Below are 22,557 nucleotides of genomic sequence, written 5' to 3'. Positions count from 1 at the left end.
GCTTTCTCCAATCGCAGTTGTCCAGTGTTGTTAATTTGCAGACGATAGCATATACTGACTTTCCGCACTACTGCAAATGTTGTCAATACAGAAATGTTAACTAGAAATATTAATTACTCTCTTTAGCAAGTAAAAAAATGAATTATGAATACGTATGTTAGTTGTCATGATACAGACTTGTTAATGTTTCCATATAAAGGGATTGTGCAAATCTTTAGAATAAGTTGTCTCGCATGTTAAGTGCGAATAGATTTGGGCTAAAGTTCTTGTTTAGTATTTTCTTCTTACAGGAAATCGAACTCGTACCTATCACAGGATAATAAACAAAGTAATTTACTAACTGTACTTTGGTTCTCTTTGTTATATAAATGTTTTTCATATGCATCTAGCAGCAAACAATTCTTTATCCGCTATAGTCAATGTTTTTTTCTTTCGATGTTTCTTCGCGTTCACGTTTGAGTATTTTATAATCCTTTCTCTTCTACTCAACATATGGATCCAAGATCGCTGAACAAACGTGTAGGTATCCGAATGATGCAATAAATTATCACACTTGAAACAAACTTGACTGTTTCGAGACACGTAAGATCCAAGGAAAGTTGATATAATCGGACAGGAACATGATCTCGTATCATTACTCACACAACTCGAATTCTTTTGTTTAGTAAATAAAGCTTCCTTTATGTGCTTTCGTGAGCTATAGAAAATGTGTTCAAGAAATAGTTATCAGAGGCTTCAGAATTCATTTAGTTTGTGTCCTCTGAAACAAGGAAGTGCTCGGGGAGGGAGGCCTCTAAACGAGAAGCCAACTACGTAACAGGAATAGTATAGATGAACCTTTGCATAGCATGTGAAAAACTTACAAGAGAAAGATTTCAAGAAATAGTGACTAACAAAATTTGAAACATCTTATGATTAGTTTGAGAATTAGTCTTAGGGTAGGGACATGCCGAAGATACATCGCGATCGAGGTCGAGGTTTAAGTCGCGGTCGTACCCTCGATACTGGAGCAAACCCATGGATTCAAATAAGTAAGCGCATGTCGAAGATGCACCCTACATCGCGACCTAGAGGTCGACCGCGAGGGTGAATTAGTGGTCGCGATGATGAACAACTGAGTTTGTTTTTACATCGATGTTCAGCGGAAGCATCGCTGTGGCTCGTGTCCTCATTGGCTCTCCCTGAAGCGCTGCACGGAATAAAGTCTTCATTTATTTAGAATTTCGTCTGCAGAGGATTGTGTGTGCCTGTGCCTGAGAGGTTTTGCTGCACTATTAAATTTCATTATGAAAGATATTTTAATACAACTAGTAAGGAATGTTCCAGCAATATGGGCTAAAAACAAAAACATAAACATCATCATTATAGGCACGTTTTAAACAGAGAATGAAAGAAAATAGCAACTCAAATGTGAATGTGAGGTAAGCTATTCATATTTATGTGATCAGCTTATTATTATATAAGGCGATGGCGGGAAAGGGGGGGGGGGATTCTTTCGGGCTGAATACCCCAAATTCCGGAATTTGTAAACAAAAAGAAGGTAGTGCTAATCATATCTATGCTTAGAAACTTCAAGACTCTCCCCCCTAAAATTCCGAAATTAATAAGAAAAAGAATTTCTTCCAAATTCATTACTGGTGTAAGATAAATAAATAGTTGTACAGGCATATATCTATAGGACAAAACAAAGTCCTATGGTTTCTGCGTGTAAAAATAGGAAACATTGAACACGCATTTGGTCTTTCTGATTTATGTGTGTTTGTGAGAGTGGGGGGGGAAGGGTAAGTGGTTGTGTATTGTGTGTGTGTGTGTGTGAGTTGTCTAGATCCTCAAAGGAAATGAAAGAAGAAAAATAACTCAAGCTTCGTGTGATAAGATTACAAGCAAAACAATTTCCCCTTTCATTTAATTTTTTTTTTCTTTAACAGTTTTCTTGATTTTCTGCAGATGGAAATACGAATATGACACTTACTTTGTAGTGGAGGTGGTTTAATGCATTAAGAACAGTTTCTCTATGTTTTGCTTAATTTTATTTAAAATGTAGTCGAAAGTTTCAATAGGCATTCTCATATATTCATGAAACTTATTTGCATGCAGTTTCAGTTCCGGAAATGATGATATTCGCCCAAATCTTGTCGTCTCTTATTAATAGAATGAGCACTTTAACGTCTGTTCTCAATATTTGAAAGTACCATCATTTTGTAATTGTAGACATAGAATCATAATCTTCACTGTTACTGGAGTACATGGTTTTGCAACGCTTGAATTTACAAAATCAACTGAACAACAAAACACGCACGGAATAATTTCACACGCGTTTCAGCAATGTTTCTCCTCAAACTGAGAACTTAACAGCGAGGGTGCGACCTCCTCGCTATGTGCACCCTTCATCCATCGCGACCTAGACATCAAGGTAGCGACCGCGACTTAAACCTCGGCCTCGATCGCGAGGTATCTTCGACATGTCCCTACCCTTAGCGACAAAATACAAACTAGGCGCTGGTCGCAGTAGGATAAAACAGACTACAGCTTTTAGCAGATATAGTGAAATAAATTAGCACGTATTGATTTAGTTGATATTTATATTTCTAGTATGCAGAGTGAATATTGTAAGTTCTATTGGAATACTCTCTTTGTTGCCATAATGCTAGATGGAGAAACAACGAGGTCCGCAATCCGGTAACTGCTGAAACTGGACTGGAGAAGATCTACAGATTACTGCAGAGAAACCTTTACATATAAGAACTGTATTATAAAATAGTGAATAATATGGAACTAACGAGATATAAAGAAAGATCTGAAATCCAAAAAAATAAAGAAACTGGAGATAATGTGAATGTAGAAAGTCATGGTGAAAAGCGAGTAAATAATAAGTTCGAAAGACAAAACATTATTTTATGCATTAGTGTTAAATTGGTGCGGAGGCAGTCCTCTATGCCGGAGACTCGGGTTCTTTTCCCTGTAGAGTTAGTGATTGAAAACCCACGTTTAACTGTTGATTCATATCTTACACAGGCTCTATTCTAAAACGAGACGCGTAACTCCCGAAATATCCATCCAATAGTTTCCTTCTCAACAGCCATAATCATTTTCGTTACTACCAGAAGATGAAAACTTCGAAGGAAACCTGAGGAAAGTAAGTTTTTAGGCAGTAAGTAATCCAATCTTACGGTTGACATATGCTAAAAATGTATGTTCCGTTGTGCTTCTTAAAAGTAATTTCGGTTGAAGTGTAATTTGTAATGGTGTGTTCGCATGCGAATACGAAATTTAGGTATTTTGTAGAGATGGCGATTTTTAATGAGCCCGGGTAGATATGAAGATTTTCTCCGATGGTATATAGAATCGGATAATTATTGGTTATATTGCCATGGACTTGGGTAGTGTCAAGTAGTTCTTACCTTGCCGTGAATGCACCACGTGTGGTGATACATTCTCGCCACTAGCTACTTGCGAAACAGCAGGGAGGTCGCTCAAAACAATGTTGCGCTGCATTGTGTATCTACTGTCATTGATAGTAAGCGAAAAGCTATCAGAGTTCGTAATTATTATTATTGCTTCAATTTAATTCAGTAAAGTTTATTATTTAAATAACTGGGCAAGTTGAAAGACAATATTATTCGTAAGTTAGTTTTAAATTAGAATTGCATATTTGATTTGTGAGATTTTTAGCTTCACATTTAAGATTAATCGACAGTTACTGATGAGAGGCGGTGATAACTAGGGAATTGAGTACCATAAGGTACCAAGTGCCGGTATGATAGAAGAATAGCAAGTGCATTTTAGAAGTAAATGAGGTAGGAGGCACTGCAGATGCCAAAGTTCCGAAACTAATACGTATATTTTGTGATTTATGGGGTGATTAAATTTGTATTGAAAATAGTTCAAATTTTGCATCCAGGCTTGTGGAATTGAATATAAGAGGATGCAGTCAATAAGATGTCGTTCTGGCAAAAGTCAGTAAGTACAAAATATTAGCTTTAAGATTTAGCGATTTCAGGAAGAAAATTATTGCTAAAATCAGTTTGGCAGTATTAATTAATACCAATATATATATATATTTGTTTTATTTTCTGTATTAACATATGACTCATATTCAGGGAGCTAGTGACTTCAGTCAGAACGACGATGATATGCGAATTGTGTTGTCTGTGATAGACTATTTTGAAGCACATAGGAATTCTTAAATTTCCAGCAAGGAGGCAAATATAGAAAAATCTAGGTTCCAGAGGCTAAAATGACTGTGAGAGATGATTTGGAATTAACGACTTTTAAGGTTATTCTATATAGGCTACTTGTTTGTGAGCTATGTTGTGGAGAGATCCTCGGTTGATAAGCTGATGCTACGACCTTAACAGTAATTTTCTAGGGAAGTTGTTATGGAGCAACTGTATGTTTCATGTATGGTCGGGATGTGAGATAAGGAGATTTTTACTTACTAATACTGCGGACTTTTTGTATGATTTTTGAGATCATCAGATATTATTATAGTAAAACTTAGTATCCATGGCCGTTTTTAACCTCCCCGGCGCCGTAGGCACTTCAAATTGTTACGCCTTCCCTCCCACTATTTCCAGAGCACCCGCCTGCTTCAGTTACTATCTTGCCAGTTTTTGTTCGGGAGGAATTTTCCCTTAACTCTCTTACAGCCCTTTCTCATTTGGGGCGAATTGCCGCGTAGGGTAAAAATTAGGGATGGCCAAAATTTTCCGGATTCCGGAAATTTTGTTTTCCGGAATCGGAAAATTTACTTTCCGGAATTCGGAAAAATTCCGGATTTCGGAAAAAATTCCGACATTCGGAAAAATTCGGAATTTTTCCGAAATCCGAATTTTTTCGATTTTACTTTCCGGATTCTGGAAAGTAAAAATTCTGGAATTGGCCATCCCTAGCTAGTAGCTGTTAAAAGAGAAACACAATAATGAATATATATACTGTATTAGTTTCTTGTAGTTGGATATGTCTTTATCAGTTACGTAGACAATTGCTACTGCAGTTATTTACTGCTTTATAAGGAAGGTCTTATTTTCACACACAAAAAAGTCGCCGGTATGTCTCAAACATTATCGCGTTCCCACCTGCAGCTGCTCCAAAGCACTGCAAACTACTTTTTAACCAGGCGAAAAGCAGTGGAGGAAAAGAAATCTCAACAAATATTCTAATAACATTCGCTTATTGTCAACATACCTACAGTGAGCGCAGAAAGTGTTCGTACACCGTGCATACTTTATATTGAAAACAGCTAGCATGAGAACGGGAGGTGGAAAATATATATATAACCAGAATTAAGACTACACATTCATAAATTTTATTTCTATATACAAGAGAAAGGCCAAACAAACACAATCACTGTTTTGTTCAGAAGAAAAGAGAGAATTCCTTTTTTGTAAACGCAAAAAGTCACCGTACACTTATGCTTGAATTAGTGCTTATAAAGTATATTACGTTATTTAATATTTTGTGGGATTACCCTGTGCGTTAATGATTGTCTGTAGTCTTCGTGGCATTGATTTCACCTGTAGTAGTTCGTAGTTCTGTAGCTTCGGGACTGACTATGTCCCATTCTTCTTGAATAGCTTTTCTTAGGCCTTCTTTAGTAGAGACAGGGCCGGCGCGAGAGAGGGTCGAGCCGTGCCACCGCCCAGAGCGGCAAGTCTAATGGGCGGCAAAATTTGAAAAAGAAAAGAATACTATCAAAATATAATGCTTCGTAATAGGCTCACATGGAAAAATAAGATTGTGTTAACCTGAGAATGTAATTGAACTTACTTCACTCACATTCAAGAAAATACTCTCTCAGGAAATTCAGAGCATTCCTCCTCGTTTTCAATTATCAAACTACTAGCCACAGGTATCTCGTTCAATATTTCCCTTGCAGCAGTGTAGATAGGATTTTGAGCTACAGTGCATAAGATTATCACGGTGCCTTTTTATATTTTTTTCTATTCAATAATGTTCTAACGCTCCGCTCCAAGTATGCAAAAGGTACACTCCCACTTGAGACAGGCCGTTCTAGCCTGTAGCATCCAGGGGCGGATCCAGGACGGACTTCTGGGGGGGGCGGTGGGTTGTAATACTGCTACTTAGAGCTACTTTTAAGAGCGTCAAAAAATAAACTATATATTTTATTTATATATAAAATAAAAAAGTTCCCTCTTCTGGGGGGGGGCGATTGCCCCCCCCTGGATCCGCCCCTGGTAGCATCTAGAGACATTTAGGTTCTAATAGCGAGTTTTTGACCAATTTACAAATTGTTCATTCCAAATATAGTAAATCGTACAGCGTATTATTTCTTGAGAAATGTTTCATTTTTTGTATAGCTAAAAAAAAGTTTGACTTTTTTTTTCTGCGTCAGTTCAACGTTAGGCCATACTAAAGGAACATATTAGTAGTCTCACTTTAAAATCATAATCCACCACAAGGTGGGAGAGCCGAATTGATGCTCTGACTCAGTTATCAAATGTAGGAAGTTTATGATGCCTTACTTCAAATAAGTAATGACAATAGAACCGATAGAATGGTCGTCCACGATGCTCTGTGTATAGCAAACCAGCTGAGTTACTTTTCTTTCCTTTACTCACTCGTTGTCTGATATGACTTTAAAGCATTGATTCTCATGTGTTGGATGCAGTAGGATTTCTTGAAAATATATCTGGGTACTTTGAGAGGAGCAGAAATTATGCAAAGTTTAAATGTTACTTAGTTGATACGATGGACTTGGCATCAGCATTAGATATGGGTGATCCACTGATACGTAATACAGTGCAAGCTCGAAGTCGAAAGAAGAGAGTTTCAGTACGAGGCAGAGGATGAAGCTACTGAAAACATCCACAAACAAAATACAAGATCGATTTTTATTACGAAGTTCTAGAAGTGATTGTGTTAGCTTTTAAGAGAAAGATTTGAGCAACTTAAACATCACAGCGAGTATTTCAATTTTCTTTGCGATATAAGTAATCGTAAAGATATAGCCTACCACCTGAACTTTTTGTCTGAAAAGTGTACTAAACTTACCACCATTTTAACACACGAAGAATTGAAAGATATTAACCCCAGTGATTTGAAAGACAAACTGAAAGTGTTATCCACTATACAGGGTTTGTATGATAAGTAATGAGACCAGGTCTGGAAACATTGTTTTATTGATCTGATCTGTACAGGGACTTAAAAGCTTTCGAAGTACTCTCCTCTTGCGTCGATGCACTTCTGCAATCGATGTTTCCACGCTGCAAACGCCCCCTGGAAGTCAGCAGCCGGCATGTCCTTTAGAAATGTGGTCACGGCTGCTTGGATGGCTGTGACGTCTGCAAAACGGGTTCCTTTCAAGCGTGGCTTCAGCTTCGGGAAGAGGAAGAAGTCGGCCGGGCTCACATCTGGGCTGTAGGGTGGTTGTGGAAGGACTTCCACCCCAATCCGGGTCAAAAAGGAGGTCACTAAGAAGGCGGTGTGGGCAGGGGCATTGTCGTGATGCAACTTCCACCGGCTAGCGATCGCCGGTCTTTTCCGCTTGACGCTCCTGTGCAGTCTCTCAAGGACTTGTTTGTAGAAGGCGGCGTTGACGGCTTGTCCTTGGGGTACAAACTCCTTGTGGACCACCCCCACATTGTCAAAAAAAACAATCAACATTGTTTTCACCTTTGACTTCGACATTCTGGCCTTCTTGGGGCGCGGGGACGCAGGAGTGTGCCACTCCGCGCTTTGACGTTTCGTTTCAGGGTCGTACTGGAACACCCACGACTCGTCACCTGTTATGACGTCATCTTCAAAGTTAGGGTCACTGTTCATGAGGTTCAACAGTTCCTGACAACAATCAACACGTCGTTGCTTTTGTTCGTCAGTCAACACTCGCGGCACCAGTTTCGCACAGATTTTTCTCATTCCCAATTGTTCCGTCACAATCTTGTGCACTGTTGTGTGGTTCATATCGAGTTCATCAGCAATCAATCTCAACGATAATCGACGGTCTGAGTTCAGGAGATCCCTCACTTTTGCCACAGTTTCGTCCGTAGTCACTGTTGTCGGGCGTCCAGCCCTCTCCAGATCCTCAACGCTTTCCCGGCCGTTCCGGAACGCACTGTGCCAACGAAACACCTGGGCTTTGGATAGGGCTTCCTCTTTGTAGGCCTCCGTGATGAGAGAAAGCGTCTGAGTAGCCGTTTTCCCCAGGCGAACGCAAAATTTGATCGCATAACGCTGTTCGATGGAACCCTCCATGTTTGTTGATTTTCCGCCGTGACAAGAATGTTCACAAGGGCTTTGTCCAAGGCTTGTCCGCGCTCCACTAAGGCTCGGAGCCAACTGACGCGCGGTGCGTTGCTTTGCTCGGACCCCCCCCCCCCTACATCCTCCATCACCGACAAACCCGCTCCAGCGACACGCGCGCCGCGGCGCGGCGAGTCTCATTACTTATCATACAGACCTTGTAATTAAGCCTGAAAAGAAAAAAAAGGAACATGACTTTGCTCCCAATGTTAGTATTGCACGTAGAATTTTGTTAATCTTGCCTGTAACAGTGGCAAGTGGAGAAAGAAGTTTTTGGAAACTTAAGTTTATTAGAAACTATCTACACTCTTCTATGTCTGAAACACGCTTGAGTGGTCTAGCGACGATATCAATAGAACACAAATTGGCTAAAACATTGGACTACGCGATGTGATAAAGGAATTTGCTCATATCAAAGCAAGAAAAGTTTCTTTCAATTAAGGTATGTTAAATTTATGTATGTATATTGTGTTTTAGTACATTATAAGGCTTAAGCTAATCACTTACATTTACCATAATATCTGATTTACTGTATTATCTTCTTGCTCCATACTCTGTTGAAAACGCCTGTTGATATAAAATAAGCCTAAAAATTAAAATTCTTAGTCATGATTAAAGTATATTTTTAAAATTTTATTTTCTGTATGCGCTGCTCTATATTACAGGTATACAGCGAAATCGAGCATACTGAATATTGTGTCAGTATAGAGTCGTTTAAATATTACGTGAGCATTCCAGAAAGGTAGTTTTTTTTGTGTGTGTGTGTGTTTACTTTTCCATTTTATAAGTTTTTAAATGACACTTGAACGTTATCTGTCAAAATAAGGTTTGCGGATTAAAGGGACGGCATGTGAAAGCACCGCCCAAGGCGGCAAAATTGCTAGCGCCGGCCCTGAGTAGAGAAGCTGTGCCTTCTGATTGTTGTCTCCAGAACAGACCATAGATGTTCTATGGGGTTCATGTCTGGGGATTGGGGAGGTGTGCGAAGCTGTTTCAAGGTGGTATAGAGTAGCCACAATCGAGTATTTTCCGCTGTATGTTTGGAATCGTTGTCTTGCTGAACAATAAATTGTTTTCAAGAACCATCTTCTGCGCACTAGTATGGAGATTTTCCTTTAATATGTTAATATATACTTTGTGGATCATCACTCCATCGATAAGGTGGAGACGACCCATTCCTGAGGCACTCATACAACCCCAGACGAGCACTGACCCTCCTCCGTGTCTTACTTTAGGGACGAGATTTTGAGGATTCATCTCTATTCACCTTGCGCCATACAATACGCCTCCCATTGGACTCGATAAAGTTAAATTTACTTTCGTACGAAAATATGACCCTATTCCAGAAAGAAGCCTGATCCCTTATCTTTATACTCTTTTTCAAACTTTAGTCTCTATATACGATTTGTCTTGTTCACCCAGAACATTTTCCTGGCTATCCGACCATGATAACCTGCAAATATTCCGCACTGTACTGGCTGATACTTTAACACCGCGTGTTTCCAGATCCGTTGCCAATTGCACAGCACTATTTTTTGGAACCTTTTTTTCTTTCCCTAATAATGTAACGTTTATCTTGTTCACTCAACACTCTTGGTCTTCCAGTTTTTTTGTTTTGTTTTGTTTCGCACTGATAGAAACATTATACATCGCAATTATTGTTTGTACTGTTGAACGAGGCCTGTCTGCAAGGTTTGCTATCTTTCTCAAAGACTTACCCTTCTTATGCAATTTAATAATTACTTTTCTTGTCTCCTCATTTGTTTCTGTTCGGTTGCTTCCCACTTTGACAGCCCACCGTGCAGTTTTTTCACTCCTATTCACAACTAAACTCATTCTGTTACTCGTCATGCTATACAGAGGTGTATACTCAGGTGAATACTAGTGAACCCCAGTTGTGGTATCTTTGTTTCGTATTCGTACGTCAGGTGTACGATCTCTTTTTGCGTCTACTCTATACACTTTCTACGGAATTTATTTACTTTCTGACCATTCAACTTGTCTTTGTGGTTCTTTATTGATATATTCATAAAGCTTAGTTTTCATTATTCATATTGTATGTGTTATTACACTTCTTAAATTTTCTGTTTCTTTTTCGCAGGCATTCTCGTTTCAATAGCATAGGTGTACGAACACTTTCTGCGCTCACTGTATGTACAGTAAATACAAATTTATAATTTTTGACTTTACGAAGTGTACAATGTAATTGTTCAATAATTAACATAAGCAGGCATTCATTAATTTATATTAATATAATAATTAATAAAACTAATAAGCGGGTGATTGATGGCTCAGTGGTAGAGTTTTCATCTATGGTATTCTAACCCAGGACATGCGGGTTTTCGATGGCTAATTTTGTGTTCGAAAATTTTCCCGGTGGAAGGCCTACCTTTCTTATATTTGTTCCATCATCACTCATTAACGAATTTAGTTTATCAAAACTCTATAGCCATATATTCATTCTGTCCGTCAGTGAAACAAACAGTCTCAAGAACTATCTGATGGATTACCAATCAATTTTGGCCATGATGTACAGAGTCAATAGTTAAGAATCGAGTTCCCTGATGAATGTAATATTCAAACCGGAAGCGGTACAAATCAACCATTTCCGGTTTTAACGTTAATCATTATATAATAAATATGGTAATAGTGAGAAGCGGTTTCCAGTAATCGACATATATATAACATTCATGTAGATAGAATGTTACCCAATTTGTGCATCTGCTGAAAATAATGAGCTTAGGTATTTAGAGAGCATTTTCCGCTTTAGAAAATGTGTGCTTGGTAAAGAATGTAGAGAATTAGCTGAGTCAGGCATGTAGCTAGAATATGGTAATAGGAGGGGGGGGCTGTCACGAAATACTGTGGTTATTTACCAGGGGCTCAATCATTCTAAACTATTTTATTGGCAACATATATTGGTTCGTTTAGCCAAGATTTCTAATGGGGGGATGATATGAAATACTGTGGTTACACACCAGAGGCTCGATCAATCTAAATATTTTACTGACAACATACCCATATTGATTGGTTAGGACAATAAAATGAGGATATATTAGTAAGTATTTTAATAAGAAGCTATGAAGAAATCTCGAGTAAAAGAATATAAAAAAGTATTGAAAAAGATATAGTCTTCCGAGGTCATTCGAACGATGTCGAGAATTTTGCGTCTGGGAAATTTGCGCCCTACCTCAAGAACAGGGAAAATTACGCCTGCGATGTACCTTTACCGGGAAGTTTGAGCCCTGCGAAATAAAAGAACCTATTGGAGCTTACGCATTTGCTCGAAGGGGCTGACATTACAGCATAAACAATCCTCCTCCCACAACCATGCCATTTGTGATTTATTTTCATTGTGGCTATATAAGGGGAGAATAAACTTCAATATAAGCCAAAAGAACACAACGGATCAACGCAATCACTGCTTCTTCCAGAGATGATTTTGGGGGAACACTGGCCTCCCCAGAGCTCTCAGAGTGCCCCCTCTGAGGAGACCAAAATAATACGTCTATAATATAATAATAAATAGAATAGTACCAGCAGTGACCCCCCTCCGGAATACTAAGTGTGCCCCCCGGAACATTTTTTCTGAAAGAACGACTGAACGCAATTGTGTGTTTGAATTCCAGCAAGTAAACACACTGTACATAGTTTTCTTGATAATATTACTGAACTGATTTTACATTCACTTTACATTTTCTTTTCTATATTTTGTGTCCTGAAAAGCCAAACAACTCGCAAGGATTGTGAACAGAGATATCTGGGTAGAGCCAAACAGCCTTTTGTAGATTAAATTATACTCTTTGATTATATTAATAAATAATTATATCAGTCATTTATACTTTTATTGTAAATTTTGTAGTATAATGAAAAATTGTATTTGTATGGATTGTCCTTTAGTGAACTAAAATTGTATTTTTTTCATTTGTTCGGAATGTTATAACGGATGGAGTAACTCACTGAGACGATGATAGGCAAGCCTAGTTCAAGTGTGAGTGGAAGTACTTTACACAATACAAAAATAAGTTGAATTGTAGGGCGCTAACATCCCAGTGCAAATATATTGCAAGCGCATTTTTTCCTATTTTTGTGTTAGGGCGCAAATTTCCTGGGTGCAAAATTCTCTCATTCAAGGAAAATATAATGTCCGTGAAGTTGACAAGCCACTTATGTCAGACTCCAATTTCGACTTTAAACGTCGCTAGTGCTACGTTAGTGTTCGATAGTGACGCAAATCTTAGTACTCCACAGATAACGTGTGCTTTTTAAATAATGGATATAGGTCTTCTAACTGCATGCCAACACGCCCACTTCTAAGAATCATCTCAAAAATGAGGTTAACCGTTAGAGCAAGTAAGTGCTCATTAGTGCCATTAACATTAATGCCTCCATCGTACGGCCCTTTGAGTAATGATAATACCACGCTCTTTGCTAGTCTCAATGCGTCCCTATATTCTCGCGAACATTCTGACGTGCCCAAGTTAGTTTTTTTTTTTTTTTTTTTTTTTTTTTTTTTTTTTTTGCAACTATTGTTTATCTGTTATTGTTTATTGCTAGTCTGCAGAGTAGTCCTTACATTAATATGCCATTGTCCTTGATAATCATTGCGTATTTACAAGCAGTTTGTTATTACTGTTAGAAGATATCAAAAAACAACAGATAAAATCTACTACTTAACGGTTCACATTTTTCTTTTACAGTACATAAACGATTAATAATAATAATAATAAGACTATTCCAGCATAAAAGTTATCAATTGCATCCCACTGGCAACAAGCGACGCATATTTTAACTTCATAAAAATTAGTTTCTCACGATTTTCTGGAAAACTACGTATGATAACATCTTCATTATGTCAAGTTGTTTATCTCAGTGTGATATATGTATTACCTCTGGACATTATCACAGTAAAACAAAAATTAAATATTAGAAGTACATCGTACTTTTGAACTACATCTCATTAACCATGGGAAGATTGAGTAGTGTATACTTTAGGATGTAAGTTTCAGCTTAACTTGCATCATACATTCTTAGGATTACAAAAAGGAAATTTGTTAGTTTGCGTTTGAACAAAATTCTTTGGATTACAAAAAGAAAAAATAATTTTTCCGAAATCCGGAATTTTCCGATTTTACTTTCCGGATTCCGGAATTGGCCATCCCTAGTAAAAATACATTGCAAGCAATGGAGCTTTTCATATATTCGCGGCGGTCGCCGCAAATTTACACGGCGAGGAAAAATAGTCGCCTCTCCCTGCTAGAAAACGGCGCGGCAGATTGCCGCATACAGCCAAGCGGGACATTGCAAGCAATGGAGCTCATTACATATAGGCGGCGATCTGCCGCTTGGGTGTTGGAGGAGGGAGCAAGCGTTGCCAGAAAAGAGTAGTGTGTGGTTGCGATAATTTGTGTGTGTGTGTGTGTTTTTTTTACTCTAGGACATCTCGAGTCCTTTTAACCGAACTTGTTACAATCAGGGATGTAATGGAGGGTATACGCAGGTATACGGCGTATACCCACCTCTTAATTTTTGGAAACTATCGTATAGCCACCTAACATTTAGGAAGTACGAGGGTATATGCTACATTTGATCCATGATATAGTCACTTCATTGGAACAAACAATTGCTTCTCATGTACTGCATTTCAAAACAAAAAATCTCACTAAACAGCTGGTCGTCAGGTAGTTGCTGCGAGTGATGTCTAAATTCTTTTAAAATGTTTTCGTTTTCGGGGTGTAAGAATCGAATTTTCCGAGAATGTCTTTATAATGGAAAACAGCACTCTGAATCTGCAATGTTTTTTCCTTAAGATGTCACATTGTGTTGTCCCACTTTCTGAAAGCTGACCTCTGGTATTATATTTAAATGTTTGTATTGAAAAATCTTTTGTTTCTAAAGATCAGTGAGAGAGAAAATTAAGTGTTGAGGAAGAAAAAGAGCGTGGAGTAGGGTCTATATCAGTGGTGTCCAATTATAATGAGCCTGAGGGCCATAACCGTCTTTACTAGTAAGGTGGAGGGCCGCAGCTAATAATAATAATAAGTTACGTGATTATTATTATTATTATTATTATTATTACACCACAGAAGAAAAATAAAAAAAAATATATTTGAAATATTACATACCTATTCAATGTGACTAATGAGGGTGACTAGCAGCGTTTACAAGGGCTGGGGTATCTACATCCTTTCCTCTTGTAAAAGATGTAACCCGCAAAAGATGTAAAAGAGAAGGATCTCCAAGCCAGCTTCTGGAGCGATTCTTTACAATTTTCATGGTGGAAAATGCACGTTCACACAGATAAGTACTACCAGACACTATTTTCCGACACAACTCACAAAAGTTAGGGAAACGTTTGTTAGAAAGTAGCCTGAAAAATCTACTTCTTTTTTTGTTCTTGTCTGAAAGAATGGGTCAGTCTGAAGGTCACAAAGTTCGAGCTGTAAGTTTGGGGGTTGTTCTTCGATGTCTATTGTCAATGGATTAGTAAATAATGCAATGTCGTGTTTTAGTTTGTCAAACTCTGAGAACCTCGCATTAAATCCATTCGTGACACTCTCGATGTCTCTACAGAACTCAGAAAAATTAAATGCTTCATTTTCAAAATCTAATGTCAGACGATTGCAACTTGGAAAGTATGCTAAATTGTGTTTATCACAAGAAGTGGTGTATTTCTTGCGCGCTATGGCTTCCAGGCAAAGTTCGAGGAAGAAAAGGTCTGATTTAAAAAGTTAGATCAAATATATATTCATTCATTGAAGTAATCGTCCCTTTCAGCAACGATTACATTACCGACTCCAGTGTTGCCATGGATGCCCGCGCCTTTTTGTTGTATAGAAGCGCTAAATGGATGCCTTATTCCGAAAGAAGAGTGGAAACAAAAGAATGAATGAATATAAATTAAAATATTATTAGTTATAACAATCGTAAATCATTAAAGCTTTGTGGGCCGCAGAAAATGGTTTGGCGGGCCGCCGTTTGGACAGCCCTGGTCTATATTCATGTGGTGACATTGAACTTGTCTCGTTTTAACATAGCGATGACACACTTTTCACTCCCTCTTTGATCCAAATTCAAAGTTTGCCAACTGGATACACTTTGAGTGAGAATACAGGATGGAGCCAGTTCCTTTCTAATCGCGGAAGGAGGTTTCGAAAAAATGTGCTCTTTACTTTAGTTCAAGGGTTTAGAGGAAATTAAATTAATATATTTGCGCCAAGAAATCGTTAACCCCCACAAAAGTAACAAAACATGTGACTTATCGTCGGTCTACTTTGAAGCATTCACCATCGTTCCCAATACCATCAACTACAACAGAGAATCTCGGATTAGTACTGCTCATTTGTAGCCGCAATTGACATCAAAGAAAGCGGCGATTGATTTCGATAAATACTCAGCAGCCAGTATTAGTAGTAGTTTTTCCGCAACCTACTGGGGAAAAAAAAGAGAGGGTAAAAATAAAAAATTTTCTTTGTTGTTTCGTTTTTGTTCAAATAAAAAATATTCGAAGAAAATTTGTTAATAGGTGAGGGTAGAAAAGGAAAGTCAGGAGACTTGTAGCGTATGAGCATGTTACAGCAATTTTTGATCATTTCAGTACAGCTGTCACTTCCAAAATATATGCTTAGCAGTTTGGGTTGACCAATTAAGAGTTGATTCACAATTTCTAAGATGTCCAAGAAGGTGTTAGAAAATTGGTTAAAAAGGAATAGAGAGAATAGCTGTGGAAATTCCGTTGACGGAAATGTAAAAGCAAAGACATCGAGAAATAGTAAAGAAAAATCCAAAGAACGTGTTAATTTGTCAGCGACTACTTCAGAGAGGTTTATTTCATATTATAAAGGTTATGACATCTCCGGCTTGATGATGAAGATATCAGAGGGATAACGTCCCTCGTTAAAGGCATTGAAAATGAGGCTACTTGGGGTCTGTAAGTTAGGTACCATTCTGATTGTCGTGTGAAGAAAAATTTATCTTGGGATAGCTGATCTGCAAAGGCTTTTTCACATCATCTTGACCGATTATTATTATTATTATTGGAATTTACATCTGTGTGAACGGCCTCGGGTTTAAATTTCGCTGAAAACAGCTGTTCGAGTAATTCTATTGTTAAACAATCGATAGCCATCCATCCTCACTAATCTTTTCAAGATTTTCTTTGACGGGTTAAGTGAATGCTGGAATAACACACCAACTTGCAAGTCCAGCCTTTTGTCTGACAGTGTGCTCAAGATTTAATAATTTAATAAGCAGTCATGAAACACCTTTTAATATTTGAGAAAATGTCTGATCACGGAAGTTGTAATCTACCTAGAAGAGTTAGGCTTGCGGGTTTTCTTATTTGCTTCCTCGGTTTTAATGAAAAGAACTACTTAAAAATTCAAATTTGAATTTATAAAGTAGAAAAGCTCCCATTTTTTAGTTTACATCTTTTATTCTTTTAGGAGGAAAGCATTTGTTATATTTAGCTACTTTTCCGTTTTTCCAGGGTTCGTATTTGTTTTATTGTATTTTATTTTATTTAACAGTCACCACATACCACTCAGATGCCATTTTATACAGGATATCTAACAACAATAACAACAATGGAAAGGATTTAGGAAGGAAAAAATGAATTCTTTTAAGTTTCACGTCCCACGATTATGCCGGCTAGGCTAAAGGATACGGCGATGATAAGAAATGAAGAAAGTGGGAGGAAACGGGAGAATCCCTAGAAAATCCACGCATACGTTGTTTGTTCACAACAAAGTTCGCTTGGCACGGGCTGGAATCGGATCAAGGACCTCACGTATCAGAGGTTAACGCTCTACCATTGAGCCTCCGCGGCCCCACAATTTGGTAAGGTATCGGTTAACCTGTTTAGTAGGTACTATCCCAGCATTTGCGTGGTAGAACAGAAAAACCCTAGTCAGGATGGTCAGCAATAGGAATCGAACTCAGGACCTGCCGAATGCGAAGCCAAAACTCTACCACTTGAGATACTTCGCTCGGTAAGATTGTCATTTGTGATTTTTTTTTCTTTTCGAATCGCTGCTGACGGGAAACCTCGAATCGAAATAAATTATTGAACTAAAGTTTTAGATGGGAATACCGATACTATCCGACTCTAGCTTGGCACCAGAGATTATTTCAGCAATAAATTGGCCTCGAGTTAAAAGTACAACCACTTCTACGGCTTGACCTACTTAAAGCAGAGAGCCAAATAAGGTCTTAAATTAATCTCTGATACTGAAGGTAATCTTTTTCTCTGCCTCTGGTTAATACGTTAAGTGGTTCGCTTACTATTCTCCAAAATGCAGATTTGTATCAAGGTTTTTCTTTTTGTTACCTCATACACACATCTAGGTTGTTAATGCAACCGATACATGCAGAGCCAGTATGAGTTGCCTATAAGCAAGGATATTCCATAACTTCTAAGATATAACTATGTGTTAAGAACCTGCCTTACAAGGGACATCACCCAATTGTCCGGCTCCGATTTCAATGAAATTTTTATTGCTGATAGAGGACATGTATTCATTACTTGTGATTACAGAAATTTTTGCCATGGTGCATGTTTTCTATTTTTTAATAATTTTTAAAGGTTGTGATGTGGTTAATAGAGATTACTGCAGATGTCCCTTACTACCCTTTGTAAACGGAGTGTTAATGAAAGAACAACCATGTAGATACGTATAGGGCCTAGGGGAAAGTCGTATGGTATGTATGACCTTGACGGCAGCCATCTTGAAATCCGCCATTTTGAATTAAGGTCAAGTTTCTTAAATGGGAATAGGGTAATATGATACATAATTTCGGGCTACAATTTAATTAGAAAGACAATGGTGAAGTTAGTTTTAAGATGCGATCATTTGGTGAAAAGTTACAGGCATATTAATTGTTTATACTTACTATGTGCGTAAGTCCCTTACCTCCGCTTCTAACCCGCGTATTAATGATAATAAGTGGATAAAGGTTTCGGTAATACATATTATGCCTAGAGGGAAGTGATACGAAAAGGGTATCATTGCCGGCAGCCATTTTGAAATCCGCCATTTTGAATTAAAGTGAAATTTTGAAAACTGGAAACCATAGCATGTGGCACCACATTTTAATAGTAAATTTTCCCCAAAAGCCAATGATATGCTTATTTTTCTTCTATAATTAACCAATATGAATTTATGATTTTTCTAATGTGCACGAAACGTGCATTATTCGATCTTTCAAATTGGCAACACTCCTAATTTTCATCGCATGTTTTAAGATTCCAACTAGCACTTTGCAATTGTTTCCATGCCTCATGTTTTCCAAATTTATTTCCTTTTTTTAAGAGTTGCGATTTGTCAGTTCATGAATAGTGTTGGGATAAGCATCCAGCAATCTTTCTGAATTTTGAAGGCTTGCCATGTAATTATTAATTTCCTAGGCAATGTAATTATTCATTTCCTATACCTGCCCTTCAGAAACTCGTTTACTGACATGAATCATCGCAGAACGAAAGAACTCCAACTTTGCATTCAGGTAATACAGGAGACGTGGCTTGTAATGGATAGTAGATGAGACGAGAAATAAATTGAAAATTCACTTCAAAAAAGGAAACGAAATATGATTGCTGTGTAAATCAATGGTCTTTTGTTTTGTTTTATATTTATTTGTTTATTATATATTTATTTCCTATGGCAATATTTTAGCTAGCCAGACAAAAAAGTCATTCGTTTTCTAGCGATTGTTGTCGGTGGTTCATGTTTGTAAGATTTATAATCAGTATTGATCGGGAACTCGATTAAGTTACACCTCTTTATAAACAAGTTACCTGTTTTCATATTTTGTTCACGGTACAAACAGTGTGTTGGGAACAGTCATATTATGTCTCTTTGATATTTTCTATCATTGCTGCTGTTCCTTTAAAGTTATAAAGTTGTATTTATTTAAAAAAATACTGTTTGTCGTTTGCGCAACATGTAGGCTACATTTTATGATAATTTTGAGTTCGTGTTACACCAATTTCTTATAATTTCATTTGTATTTCTATATATCACTTATGTCCATAGGTACCTCATGTACTCTAGGTTAAAATAAATAATTACACTGCCTAGGAAATTAATAATTACATGGGAAGTCTTCAAAATTCAGAAAGATTGCTGGATGCTTATCCCAACACTATTCATGAACTGACAAATCGCAACTCTTAAAAAAAGGAAATAAATTTGGAAAACATAAGGCATGGAAACAATTGCAAAGTGCTAGTTGGAATCTTAAAACATGCGATGAAAATTAGGAGTGTTGCCAATTTAAAAGATCGAATAATGGACGTTTCGTGCACATTAGAAGAATCATAAATTCATATTCGTTAATTATAGAAGAAAAATAAGCATATCATTGGCTTTTGGGGAAAATTTACTATTAAAATGTGGTGCCACATGCTATGGTTTCCAGTTTTCAAAACTTCACTTTAATTCAAAATGGCGGATTTCAAAATGGCTGCCGTCAATGATATCCTTATCGTATCACTTCCCTCTAGGCATAATATGTATTACCGAAACCTTTATCCACTTATTATCATTAATACGCGGGTTAGAAGCGGAGGTAAGGGACTTACGCACATAGTAAGTATAAACAATTAATATGCCTGTAACTTTTCACCAAATGATCGCATCTTAAAACTAACTTCACCATTGTCTTTCTAATTAAATTGTAGCCCGAAATTATGTATCATATTACCCTATTCCCATTTAAGAAACTTGACCTTAATTCAAAATGGCGGATTTCAAGATGGCTGCCGTCAAGGTCATACATACCATACGACTTTCCCCTAGGCCCTATACGTATCTACATGGTTGTTCTTTCATTAACACTCCGTTTACAAAGGGTAGTAAGGGACATCTGCAGTAATCTCTATTAACCACATCACAACCTTTAAAAATTATTAAAAAATAGAAAACATGCACCATGGCAAAAATTTCTGTCATCACAAGTAATGAATACATGTCCTCTATCAGCAATAAAAATTTCATTGAAATCGGAGCCGGACAATTGGGTGATGTCCCTTGTTAGTAAAAATAATACGAAATTTGCCATTTTCTTTTGCCTGATTATTCATCAGTGAAAGGAGATGATAAAATGCAAGTTACCACAATTATAGATAATGCTATTCTACAACAGAAAATATAAACTTGAAGAATGTTCAGTGTTGCAATCCATAGAAATTACAGTGTTGCCAGAAAAAACAATTTCCCTAAAATCTAAGTTAAGACAGCGAGTAGAGGAATGAACTCAACTGCATTTGATTACATATCATGTTGTTTTGGTTTCCTGTGAACTACTTTTTAATTAACATTATTATTTAGTTTTAATAACTGAATGTTAAAACTGTTTTCTTTATTACAAACTAAATACAACTATTATTTAAAAAGTAGTTCACAGGAAACCAAAACAATATGATACATAACCAAATGCAGTTGAGTTTGTTCCTCTACTCGCTGCCTTAACTTAGATTTTAGGGAAATTGTTTTTCTGGCAACACTGTGATTTCTATGGATGGCAACACTGAACATTCTCCAGGTTCATATTTTCTGTTGTAGAATAGCATTATCTATGATTGTGGTAACTTGTATTTCATTATCTCCTTTCAGTGATGAATAAACAAGAAAAAGAAAAATGGTAAATTTTGTATTATTTTTAGTAAGGCAGGCTCGTAACTATAAGGACCGACTTTTCTTTAGTATTAAATGAGGAAACACTGATTGGCAGTGCAACCATAAATCTTTAAAAAGCATAACAGAATATTTCACTCATGGTTGATACCTTATTTCTAGTTTTGACAGTTACTTACATATGCAAGTTTGATATCTTTAAGAGCATAATAAAGCATAATGTTCCAAAATAACGCATAAAGTATAATGCTTGATTCCTTCATTTGAGAACTATGTTCTCAATTACTTTCTACAAAAGAAAACTTTATTTAAAATGACGGTAAAAAGAATGCTTCAAAGGTAGAAACCACCAGTAAACATGGAAATAAGCGAAAAAGTTTATTACACTTAAGTTGAAAGCTGCTTCCTTTCAGAGCTATGAAAGCGGAAAAGTGCAGAAAATTGAACTCGGAGCATTAACAGCGCAAAGACTGATAGTATTTCCTGACAAGACGAGTGTGTTTCTTCTGAAATTCACCATACTGTTTCTTCTAATACTAAATTCAAGAGAATGGAGAAAGTAGATAACTTAGTTTGTCAAATTGTGTATCATAGATGATTGTGGATTGAATGGGACAAGGTCGTAATTAAATCTTCCGTAATTTCCCGAATATCTTGATGTGACATTTTTCGAAAATAGAAGTGTGGTTTCGTCTGAAATTCACCATACTGTTTCTTCTAACACTATTAGTTTTTGCGCTGTTAATGTTCAGAGTTCAAGTTTCTGCGCTTTCCCGCTCTCATAACCCGGAAAGAACGCCACTTTCGACTTCAGTGTAATAAACTTTTTTTTTTTTTTTTTTTTTGCTTGTTTTCGTCTCTACTTTCAACCCTTGTAATAAGAATTATAAAACATCCCATATATATATATATATAATATAAGGGAAAACCTACCTAACTTCGTGATAACATACCTTATTCCGAGAGGGTGTGTGTCTAATTTCGTGATACGGTAGTGTACTCGTGTACTCACGTTATATTAATTATCACCGTCTGTATCACCCATTTCTCATGGCCCATATGCTGCACATGAAAATGGTTATGTCAGCTGAATTAAAACTCTGGCTCATTTCATGAAACCACCGTAAACAGGAGCAGCACTATCCAGGGGCTACAATTCTTTCCCGAACCGTAGCGCTCATCATTTTGCTTACCTGACACTTGTTCTTTTTAGCTGGAGAATCACGTTGCAGTGTAGTGACATTTGCCGTCGACTTGTGGCCTGATCAGGAAGATGAACTGTTGCCTTCATGTCTCGTCGAGCTTTTCTGCTAGAAACAATATTGTTTTTGTCAGGCCGGATTAAATTCGGTACACAGAGAAGACTATCCATCGGTGATGTAGAACTACTGATCTAAGCGGGTGATTCATCCTTAGCGCATACAGACCTAGTTGCGTCCAGAAAGGAATAGAGACGTCTTGGGTCTGTTGTAAGTGCTTCACTGGATACTGTGTGAGGATTCGGAGGAAATATTTCCGTTTTAGTGAAACCAAATATATTATTATTTACGGAAGATGCTTTAATGAAGGAAAAGTTGAACAGAGAGTGAAACTCAAAACGAGCATGAGCCATTCTGACACAAAATTTATAATAATATGATGCAATTTGATAAAGAGTCTATTG

Source organism: Thermobia domestica, chromosome 1 (assembly GCF_964235325.1).
Source record: "Thermobia domestica chromosome 1, izTheDome1.hap1.1, whole genome shotgun sequence".
Classification (NCBI taxonomy): domain Eukaryota; kingdom Metazoa; phylum Arthropoda; class Insecta; order Zygentoma; family Lepismatidae; genus Thermobia; species Thermobia domestica.
This window is presented reverse-complemented; position numbering follows the sequence as displayed.